The sequence below is a fragment of the Pipistrellus kuhlii genome, unplaced genomic scaffold (genome assembly GCF_014108245.1).
Source record: "Pipistrellus kuhlii isolate mPipKuh1 unplaced genomic scaffold, mPipKuh1.p scaffold_m20_p_9, whole genome shotgun sequence".
NCBI classification, from domain to species: domain Eukaryota; kingdom Metazoa; phylum Chordata; class Mammalia; order Chiroptera; family Vespertilionidae; genus Pipistrellus; species Pipistrellus kuhlii.
This window is the reverse complement of record NW_023425595.1, coordinates 43745095-43757068: the sequence shown is the minus strand read 5'-3', so window position 1 is coordinate 43757068 and position 11974 is coordinate 43745095. Positions and strand designations below refer to the sequence as shown.

The 11974-nt window shown below is 41.0% G+C and overlaps 1 long non-coding RNA gene across 1 annotated transcript; it reads right to left on the bottom strand.

Annotated features, from left to right (window-relative positions):
* Nucleotides 1-5493: 5493 nt before the first annotated feature.
* LOC123651917 lies at nucleotides 5494-10268 on the bottom strand. The gene is made up of 2 exons (XR_006740904.1): nucleotides 9472-10268; nucleotides 5494-6473 (listed from the first exon to the last, which is right to left on the bottom strand). It is a non-coding gene; the product is annotated as an uncharacterized LOC123651917 (long non-coding RNA).
* Between the last annotated feature and the right edge of the window lie 1706 nt (nucleotides 10269-11974).

Below are 11974 nucleotides of genomic sequence, written 5' to 3'. Positions count from 1 at the left end.
CCATTTGTTTTTGTTTTTTTTAATTTCTTTGGCTGAGACCGGTTTGGCTCAATGGATAGAGCGTCGGCTTGGTGACTGAAGGGTCCCGGGTTCAATTCCAGTCAAGGGATTCCAGTTGATTCCTTGGTTGCGGGCATATCCCTGGTGGGGGGTGTGCAGGAGGCAGCTGATCGATGACTCTCTCTCATCAATGTTTCTAGCTCTCTCGCTCTCTCCCTTCCTCTCTGTACAAAGGCAATAAAATATATATTTTTTAAAAATTTCTTTGATCTTGTTGGTATTCTCTATCTGATGCAACACTGTTATATACCTTCCTTTACCTTTGTTTTCCTTTACTGTGAGCATGTTTATAATGGCTACCTCAAAATATTTTCCTGTTAAGACTGATAACTAGTCACTCGTACAAGCAGTTTGTGCTGCCTGTTTTCACTAGTATATGGGTCAGACTTTCCGGTTTCTTTGCATGCCTGATACATTTTTGTTGGAAACTGGACATTTTAGATAAAGTATTGTAGTAACTCTGGATAATGGACTCCTCCCTACCTCGGGCTTTTGTAGTGACTAGCTGAATTTCAGTGAACGCCTTTTCTCCCCCAGTGTTAGCCTCCGATGCTGCTCCTCAGGAGGTGCAGCTTTGGGGATGCCCAGGTGAGGGGGCTCCCTTCCACCTTTCCCTGACTCTGAAGCTGGGCGTGGGGACAATGGCAAGCTGCTTATGAATGACACTTCCACTCCAGGAGCGAGTTCTCAGCGAGGGAGGGGACGGGCAGTCGCCTGTCTCCTTAGCTTGCCTTTCACAGCATGGAAACACCACCTAAGATGGGGAAAGGACCCTCGGGGCCCCAGTCTTGCCAACATGCTGTGTCCATTCCCAGAGTGGGGGCTGGGTAGAAGGGAGCTCCAACCACTCACCTGCAATTGCCTGGGACGTAGCCTCATCAACCAGCAGCTGCAGGCAGGGTGGGGATCACTAACATCCTGCAGTTTCTGGAAGAAAGCATGGAGCCAGAAAGAGGGGGCCATGTGTCTGGAATCTCTACTTTGCTCAACTGAGAGGGGAGAGAGTGGGAGGAGTCTTGATTCAAATACCACAGAATTGCTTATTGAAGCTTAAGATTCACTTTTCTGACTCAAAGTAAAATTTACCTTTCTTAATGAATTTTCATAGCTTTTCTTAAAGGAATGTTTCTTCCTTCGTTTACTGTTTGTCCTTAGGACTATTTCCTGAGGTTTTAAATAGTTGAATTTTCACCAATTTCTTTGTAGAGCAAGTCAGCAGACCTGCTTATGCTGTCATACCAGAAATATCTCTCTCCACTGAATTTTCAGTTCTTTATATTTTGGGCATAAAGCACTTTATTGGAGATGTGATTTGTAAATATTTTCTTCTAATATGTTGTCTTTTAATTCTCTTAAAATTAATTCTCATCTTATCTTTTGATGAGCCATAAGTTTTGTATTTTGATGGAACTCCAATTTATCATTTTTTCCCCCTTTTTTTATGGGCTGTACTTTGGTATATCTAAGAAATTTTTGCCTAACCTAAGGTCACAAAGAATTTGTCTTATTTTTTTTCTTCCAAAAGTTTTATAATTTTAGGTTTCGTAATTAGGTCTATGATACATTTTGAGTTAAAAATTTATATATGGTATGAGTTCATTTTTTTAAAAGGGCCAAAGTAGATTTTTTTTTTTTTTGTGAAGGTTTTTTGCTATTTGTGTGTGTGTGTGTGTGTTCTACGGTATTTTGTTTTTGCGTATGAGCAGCAATTGTTTCAGTACATTTGTTAAAAAGAGTTTCCTTTCCCCATTAAATTAGCATAGCATCTTTGCCAAAAATCAGTTAACTAAATATGTCTAGGTTGATTTCTAGACTCATTATTCTTGATAGAGCTATTTGTCCATCTTCATACCAATATTAGACACATGGCTTTTGGTAGCTTTATAATAAGTCTTGAAATCAAATAGTTTAAGCCCCTCTGTTTTTTTTTTTAAAGGAGTTTTAACCACTTTATCTTTTTGCATGTCTATATATATTTTAGAGCTCACTTGGAAAACTCACTTATCAAATCTAATCATTTGTGGGGTTTTTTTTATTGTTTTTTAAGATGTCGTATGATTTTCTACATAGACAATGTTGTCTGCCATAAAGACTTACTGTTTTCCATTTGGGTGGTTTTTTTTTTCATATCTGATTATAATGACGAGAATTTGCAGTGCAATATTGAATAGAAATGGGTAGTAAGAGCAGACATCCTTGCCTTATTGCTATTGGAAAACATTAAGTCATTCACAATTAAGGATCAATGATGTTAGCTATAGGTTTTTTTTTGTAAATGCCCTATTAGAAATTCTCTTTTATTCCTGGTTTGAGGAAATTCCTATTCCTAGTTTGCTCAATAGTTATGAGAAATGAGTGGCTAGATTTTGTCAAATGCTATTCCTGACCCTATTGAGTTGACCATATGGTTTTCCTTCTTTTAGTGGGTTCTATTAATTTTTCATTGTTAAACCAATCTTGTGTTCCTGAAAAACTCCACTTGGTCAGGATGTGTTAACTTGTTAGATATTATGTTCATTTTGCTAAAGAATTTTTTAATTGTTTTGTCTATGCCCAGCCAGTGTGGCTCAGTTGGTTGGAGCATTGCCTCATGCACTGAAAGGTTGCACATATGTGGGTTGCAAGTTCGATCCCTGGGCAAGAGAGATAAAGGGGTGGGGAGGTGGGGCGGGGTGAAGGGTATATATGGAAGGCAACTGATCAGTGTTTCTCTCTCACATTGACGTTGTCTCTCTCTCCCTGTTCCTCTAAGCACATCATTGGGTGAGGTTTAAAAAAAAAATTGTCTCTATGATCAGCAAGGATGTTGAGCTTTAGTTTTCTTTTCTTGTAATTTGTTTGCCTGATTTTAGTATCAGAAAAATGCTGGCTTAGTAGAATGAGGTGGAGATTTTTCCCTCTTTTGCTTTCTGAAAAGTATGAATTGGTATTATTTCTTACTTAAGATGTTTTGTGGGACTTAGCAGTAAACACAGTTGGTACTACAGGTTTGTTTGTGGGAAGGCTTTGACCTAACTAAAAATACAATTTCTTTAATAGATACGGCACTATTCAGACTGACAAGTCCTTCTTTCAAGAGATTTGTTTATTTGTATTTTTAAGATGTTTGCCATTTCATTTAAATCATAAATGTTATTGGCATAAAGTTGTTTATAAAGTTGAATATGCTTTTAAATTCTGAAGACTATGGAATGATATTCCTCTCTTATTCCTGATAGTCCTGTGTCATCTTTTTATTTCTATCAGTCTGTTTGGCTAGAGGTTTGTCAATTTTATTGATTTTTCTCAAAGAAGCAGCCCTTGGTCTCATTAATTTTTCTCATTTTCCCATTTTTATTTGATTTCTGATCTTATGCTTATTACTTTCTTTTTCTGCTTACTTTGGGGTTAACTTGCGCTTTCTTCTGGATATTTAAGATGAAAGTTGAAATCACAGATTTAGATTTTTGTTCTATTTTAATAAAGACAGCTAGTGTTACAATTTTTACTCTAAATATTACCTTATCTGTAGCTAATAAATTTCAATATGTTGTTTTCATCTTCCTTCAACTCAATATATTTCTAAGTTATTTTTATTTCTTCATTATAAACATGTTGTTCAGTTTTCAAATATTTGGGGACTCTCCAGATCTGTTATTGATTTCTAATTTTCCTTTTTCTTTTGCCAGAGAATATACTTTGTATGATTTGAACCTTTTATTGTGACTTGCTTTGTAACCCCAAATATGGACTCTTTTGGAAATGTTCTGGATGTACATGAAGGGAGTGTGCATTGTGCTGCTCGGTGGCGTGCTACAGGCCCAGTAGGTCAAGATGGCAGATAGTGGCTTCCAAGTCTTCAAAATACTGTTCTGTCTACATGTTTTTTCAATTATTGAAGGTGTTGAAACATGCAACTATGTGTGTGGGTTGGTTATTTTTCTCTATGTAGTTTGTCTTTTCCTCACATATTGAGAAATTAATATGCATATAAACATTTAAGATTGTAATTTCCTCTTGTTGAACTGACCCTTTATCATTATAAACAACCATGCTAATCCTAATCTTGGAAATATTCTCAAAGTCTGAAATCTAACTGTTCACTATTACTTCAGTTCATGTTTTCTTTAAATTATTGTGACCATGATATATTTTCTCCATGTTTTTATTTTAAACGAGTGTCTTTATACTTAAAAGTGGGTTTCATTGGGCAGCATATAGTTGAGCCTTGCCTTTTTTTTACTCAATGTGACAATCTCTCCATTTTTATTGTTTACATCATCTACAATCAATGTGATTATTGATATAGTTGAGACTTACCAATAAATCTATTATCTTGCTATTTACTTTGTTTTATCTTTGTTCCCACTCCCCACCTTTTTCTTCTTTCACTCAGATTAACTGAATACTAACTCACTCCACTGTATTTTTGTTCTTGTTGTTGGCTTATTAGTTATAACACTTCTTTGCGGGGGAGGGAGGAGATTACCTGAGCTATACTATACATCTTTTATAACTTACTGCTGTTTTAGTTCAAGTGATATTCACCACTTCATTATAGTCTAAGACTATTACCATACAATACCTCCATTTCCTCTTCCTAAACTGTGCAGTTGTTTTACTTTGACATGTGTCATAAACTCCACAATAAACTGTCACTATTTTTGCTTTCAGTAGTCAATTATCTTTCAAAGAAATTTAAAAATGACAATTTAAAAGTTTTCATGTTTATCCATATATTTACTATATTTCCACATGGAATTATTTTATATGTTTGACTTTTTAAAACACTTCTTGTAGTAAGGTCTACCAGTGATACAGTCGTTCAGCTTCTAGATATTTGAAAAAGCATTTGGCCTCTTTGTTTGAAAGATATTGTCCCCGAACACAGGGACCTAGGTGGCAGGTTCGGTTTTGTTCCTTCTATCATTAAAGATGGTGTTCCACTGTGCCGCAGTTTCCACTGTTTCCGAGAAGTTTCCTGCCATTTTTACCTGAGCTCCTTCCCTGTATGTAACATGCACTGCCCTCCCCATGCCATTGTCTTTTATTACTGGTTTAAACTAACTTAAGCTGTGCCTTGGTGTAACTGTCTTTGTATCTCTTGTTCTTGAATTCATTAAGCTTCTTGGATCTGTGAATTTATAGTTTTCACCAATTTTTTTAAATGTTGGACATTTTGTCTTCAAATGATGTGAAAGACAATGAAAACACAAAATAAAAACATTTTCCCATACCTTTTCCTTTCTCACACCCACGTACTCGCCTCTGTTTACCAGGCTGCCTGGAGTAGCCCTGTTCATGGAAGCTTTGACCACTGCTTGCCATGTTTAACTCAAATAGTTTAGAGTAGCTTTTACTGATAAGTCTTCAAGTTCTGTAACCTTTTCTTTTGCTTTCTACTCCACTCGGTGTATTTATCATCTCTTTCATGTTATTTTCTCATCCTTTTTCTATCTTCTGTGCCTCTACTTCACATGCTCTATCTCATTTCTACTTCTTGACCACGCAATATATAGTTACAATAGCCTTTTGTACAAACAATAATTGTATTATTCGTGTCATTTCTGTTTCCTTTCCTTCTCCCCTGCGCCGCCCCCCGCCCCCCTCTTAGTGGTTGTATCTTCTGATTTCTCGCATGCCTGGCCATTTTTTATTAGATGCCAAACATTTTGAATTTTACCTTGTTGCATATTGAACATACCTGTATCCCCATATTCTTATACTTTGTTGTAGGATATTGTTACTTATAAACGGTTTGATACTTTTGAGGCTTTAACCCATGGCTAATTTTGCTCTCCTACTGAAGCAAAACATGTCAGGCTCTGCTATCCAGAGCCGTTTGAATTACAGTTCTCTACTCTGACTAGCAGGGACACCAACTATTGATAGATGTTGCTTTGTGTGAACTCCGATGGTGGTTCCTTCCGCAGCTTCAGCAGTCTCCTCCCGTGTGGACAGTCCCACAGGGGACCCTCTTCAGATCCCTCCGCTTTCCTGCTGTGCAGCGCACTCCTCTCTTGTACTCAGCCCTCTGAGGGTCCCCCACTTTGGCCTCTCTGGACCCCAGGCCTGTTTCCTCAGCTCAGGGAGACCTCGGGGCTCTGCTGTGGTGCTCTCTCCCGGAGCTGCAATCAGCTGGGGCAAGCACAGGACTCAACCCATTTGCTTTTCTTCTCTCCGAGCCCACTGGCCTGCAGTGCTTGATTATTATTATTATTATCTAGTGTATTAAAACTGTTGTTTCATATATCTTATCAGGAATTCTTTCAAGTGTTTTCAAGTGAGAAGATAATTCCAGTTCCTGTTCTTCTATCAGAGGTCAAAGTAAATGTCAAAACCATTTAGAAGGCAAGATTTTTATTAAAATGTTATAGGATAACTTTTACAGGAGGGGAGTGAAGATGCTACTTTTGGAGAGGTACAGCTATGTTCTGAGGGGAGAAAAACAAACAAACGTTCAACTCTTAGAGATCCGAGCTCAAATTCCAGTATTGCCAGCCGGGCAAAGCACCAGCCTCTCTGACTCCCAGTTCTCCCATTGGTACGACAGCACTAATAATATCCACCTCATAGGTTGTGAGGTCTGAATGTGATGTAAGCAATTTGTGATGTAAGCAATATGTCAAAGGCACCTCATACATGTGGTTTCCTTCTTTCCCCCCTAAAAGTATGACAAGAAGCTATGTGTAAGGGACCTGCCTATATTGATAAGAACACTCCCAAGCCTTTCCCTCTCGAGTATCTTAAGATCCTGTTACAGGAAAAGAATAATCCTAATGTGCTACTGAAAAAAGCATACACGGAGGGTAACCCGAGGCAAACTGCCTGTGGCTTCTACCCTGTGAAGACGAGTGGGAAGGAAGAGCCTGTGTCCTGCCCCGTCTACTTCTGGTTTGGATTTGGCAGTTTTTTAAGTGGGGAACAATCCAGAGTTCCAGCTGTGTCAGGAAAAAGCAAACAAATGAAACAGATGACAAATCATTTCTCGAAGACCTGGAGCCAAACTGGCTTCGCTGCTGGAGTGGCAGGAGGAGCCAATTTCCTGGAGTATTTACAAAATCATTTGTAAGGATAATATCTTCCAGACTTTTATGGCGAGGGCTAAGGACGGACTTTCAGTCTGCAGACGCCACCGAGTTAGCACATATTCAACAAGCAGTTACTGAGACTACCATCTCCCACCATAACCCTCCCCAAACCCGATTTAGGCACAGAGGTGGGGGGTAAGCTGTGATCTTTGCTCTTCAAATATAGACCACAACATGAAGAAGCAACGGGAGAGCATACAGCTAATCAAAATCAACGGGAATGTGTTTTGTGGTGATGGTGGTGGGGTGGTGGGTTCTAGCAAACTGCTTCAGAAAGATAGATAAAAGATCAGCAGAACCTTTGAAGAGGAGATGCTAAATATTTTAGGATACATACAATATAGAAAAGGGAAGGAGCCGAAACCAGTTTGGCTCAATGGATAGAGCGTCCGCCTGCGGACTGGAAGTTCCCGGGTTTGATTCCGGTCAAGGGCATGTATATTGGTTGCGGGCACATCCCCGGTAGGAGGGTGTGCAGGAGGCAGCTGGTCGATGATTCTCTCTCATCGATGTTTCTAGCTATCTATCCCTCTCCCTTCCTCTCTGTGAAAAATCAATAAAATATATTAAAAAGAAAAAGAAAAAGAAAAGAAAAGGAAAGAAAAGAAAAGAAAAGGGAAGGGAAGGAGAAGGGAGCTTTCAAGTCAAGCGAGGGAGGTATAGCCTGGGAAATGAATCTGAGGCCTGATCTACATAGGATTGGAATGTGTCAATTAGAAATGTTTTTAGCTGAAAGAATCCTTTACTAATACAGTCTTGAGCTATGGAGGTTTGTGTTCTCTGAATGCTCTGAGGTATGTGGTTACTGGCACTGACTCAGTGGCTCAAGAATATCATCTGGGAGGCATGTTCCCTCCATTTTTCTGATCTGACATCTTTGACAAGATGGTTTTTCACCTTTGCATTTTTCACCTCATATTTGCAAGATTGTTGCCACAGATCCAGATCCCATTAACTGGTGTTCTGAACAAGAAATCAAGTTCTTTAATTAAGGAAGAAAACATTTTCCAACAGTTCCCCATTTTTCATTCCATCTTATTGGCACAAAATGGGGCTGTGACCATTGTCCGATAGGCTGGAAACATATCTGGGCAAGAAGAAAGACATGACATGAAAGGCCCAGGAAAAATATAATCCCTCCCCTGGGGCTCAGCAACTTGCTCTTTAAACAAAATCAGTGCTTGATCAGCAAGGAAGAGGATTAAACAGCCAGTAATTGTGCAATTAATAACCGAGTGCATTCCCATTTTTCAATTTTAATCCAAGTTACAGGAAGCATACTAGCGAGGAACAAAAAAAAAAAAGATGCCAATGATTCAATTATCCCTCCAGTTTTTAGATTTATCTTTCCTGCCCTCCTAGGATTTAAGAGAACCTTACTATATTTTGAGAACCACAGGCTTTCAAAAACTGCAGGCTCAGACCTAGATGCCACTGAATTTCTGTAGTTTTGAAGAAATTTGCAGTTTTCAGGTTTGCAAGGATAGAGTTCACCTACATTACAAATTCAATCTCAAAAGGATGACTAAAAACTTTATTCATATAAAACCTCTCAACACATTCAGTACATTTCTAACTTAGGGAGGAAGTAACTGCTGTCTTTTCTTAAGCATCATAAGGCCTTCCAACCATTCAGGCCACCAACACCGACTGCTCTGACAAAGCCAGGCCCCTGAGCAGTCAATACCTCCACTGACCCTGGCCTCCAGGCAGCCTTCTATTTGGAACAAGGCTGCAGACATTGCCCCTGCTTTCTCAATGCCGGGAGGATCCCTTTCTTCCCCTTTCTCGGACTTCCTCTTCAGCACGCCGGGTCTGATGGCATCCACCTGTCACACACGTCACGGGACACGGCTCCAAACATTCCTACTCTGAATGAATCCCACGGGCTCACTTCTGAGGGAAGAGGAGGAGAGAAGCGACCTCTTTTTCTATAGACTCAACAACATTCCTGCAGGCTCTTCCCTGATCTAGTGTCAGCCAATGTCACCCCTGCAATTTTCTCCCTGAAGCAAACGAGAAAATACAGAAAGGCTGGGGCAAAAGTAGGTTTACAGTTGTAAGTACATGGAACACTGAGGTTATTCTTGTATTATTACTGTTGTGGTATTAGTTTCCTTAGGAATAATTGGGAACCTACTTACCCTTACCCTGTAAGTACTTCTCTAACTGCAGAAATAAGAGGGAAAGACGTGGTAGAATAGCGCAGGTTTGGGAAGGCAAAGAAAGACACAGAGGAAAGGAGGGAGACTTGAAAATCTGTTTATCGTATCTCCTCACCCATCCCTTTTGGCATCCCACCCCATAATGTCCAACAACAGGATTACTTCATGCTTTAAACCTTCTTGGACAGTTGGCACCAATCCCTCTCTGTAGCCTCAGGGTCCTCTTGTGGACCAAATAATCTGAAAAGAAAATACACTAACGGGATTGATTGATGACTGAGAAGTTTAACAGGCATTGAGGAAACGAGGTTCAGACATTGCCTGGTCCAAATTCAGGGGCAGAGGAAAGTGATCCAGCTGGGTGAACTCAGCCAATACAGGTCCGCAGGCCCCCTGTGCAAGCCAGAACTTCCTCACCCAGGAGATGCTGAGGCTGCAGGGAACTACCCACTGCCCGTAGCCTGGGGGTTTCTGACAAAACTAGAATGCCAGGCTCCGGAGGGAGAAGGTAGCGGTGGGCAACAGACTGAACAACAACAAAACAGGCAACCACAGTGGCTTGTGTGCTAGAAAAAAGTACAAATTGCACCTGGCCTGATGCTGCTGCTGTGGACTTGATGGATGGATGGATAGATAGGTAGGTAGATAGATAGGGTGTTATTACTGGGATTCTCAGGTTTGCAAGGATAAAGCCCAATAAATAATTTCACTTAGGGAAAATAATGGAGAAAGCAGTAAGAAATAGCAAAGGAGTTCTGTCCCTTCCCTATAACCACAGCAAGAGTCAGGTGATGCTATGGGGCTGCTAAGAAGAGACTGACTGTCCTGGTTTTAAAGGGCCCGCGTACAGACGAACATCCTTCCACGTCTGTATGCATAATCTGCAGTTATCCTCCATCCCTTCCTGCCTGAGAAAAGCACGGTTACATTAAAAGTCTCTGAACCTGGAGGTGTTTTCTTCAGAGCCCCCTCTCCCAACCCCCGCCCCGCCACACACACACACACACACACACACACGCCCCAGCTGTCACGGACTGGAGAGAGAGCACGCTCTTCTTCAGGACACATAGCTGCAGGCTGTCCCACAGAAGTAAGGCGGGAAGAAGCGGAATGAAGAGTGCGGAAGGGCAGCAAGTGGTCAGACATAAAGGTTCCAAGGCCGGGAAGGAGGGGAGGAGCGAGCAGGGGCACAGGGGTGGAGGAGAGAGAGCTGCCACACCAGAGAGCAAGACAACGGTTACCAGATATCAATCCTTTCCTCCAATAAAAGCCACTTGCCTCTTTCTCAGTGTGAAACAGCACACACTCTGATTTCCCATGGGGCAGCCCAACCTCCTGCCCCTCCGCTTGCAGAGGTCACCCGCCATTGTAGTCACATTTCTCTGCCGTTACCCTTTTCACACTACAGAGCTATGACAGTCACCTGAGAGCAGCGCTTGAAAGAGAAACACAGCCTCCACCCGGAGGCCCCCTGTGCTAGCTGAGGGATGCAAGCCCGGCCTTCTCACCTCAGGGTCACCTCAGTCCCTGGCACCCCTTCCCTGGCTAATTCCACAAGAAGGGTTTGCAAAGCAAGCTAAGGCATCAACAGGACAAGGCTATGAAGAGGAAGGCACAGGGCTGAGGTAACTATTGTATATGAACAGGCTCATAGCATCCGCAATTAAGCTAACCCTACTTACTTCTCGGTTTCTGCCCAGTCCTACCAAAAAAAAAAAAAAAAAAAAAAAATCCATTTTGCCTGGCAGGTGTGGCTCAGTGGTTGAGCCAGAAGGTTCCAGTTTGATCCCCAGTAGGGGGCATACAGGAAGCAGCCAATCAATGATTCTCTCATCATTGATGCTTCTATCACTCTCTCCCTCTCCCTTTCCTTCTGAAATTAATAAATATGTATATAAACAATATTCATTTCTTATATTTTCATTGATTGTTTTTCCTTGGTCACTCATTTCCAGTTAAAATCTCTATCTGAAAATGAATAGAGGAGACAGTCAGCAGAAGTTCAAGGTACTGGGGGAGATAAAGTTCATCAGGTATCTGAGCAAGGTCACAGTTCAGGAATGAACACTTTGGCCTTCATGGAACAAAATGCCATCCACGTAAGCATGCTTTTGTTGTCCTGCCAAACTACTTTTTACTTACACACATGGAAATAAATCACGGGGAGCATTCAAGGATTCTGAACTTGGTGGCTTCTCGGATTCAAAGGCAGCAAGAACACGGGGCACTGCTCCCTGGGGATGCGTGCCCTCTACCCAGCCTGGAGGACACCACCATGGAAGGGTGCCACGTCAGCAAGCGATGAAGCCCCCAAGGGCCAGGGAAACTGATTCTCATTGACTGTGCGTTGACAGAGGGCTCAGAAACTCAAAGATGTGGTAAAATACACGCAGAAGCAATTCACAACTAAATCAAATGTTAGCCTAGACACAATCCATAAAAAGACGATACTCAAGCCCAACAAGAAAACACTTGGTGACAATGAACCAATGTGGGTTTCATCACAAAAGACATGTTCATTCTAGAAGAAAGTAAATTGTAAAATCTGAGACCGAAGAATAAAATTTTAAATTAATAACAACCGACTAAACAACAAATGAAGGCAAAAGATAAACCCGGTATCAGCTGAGTGACAATATTTAGACATCAAGAAAAAAAATTATAAAAGTAAACTTGGAA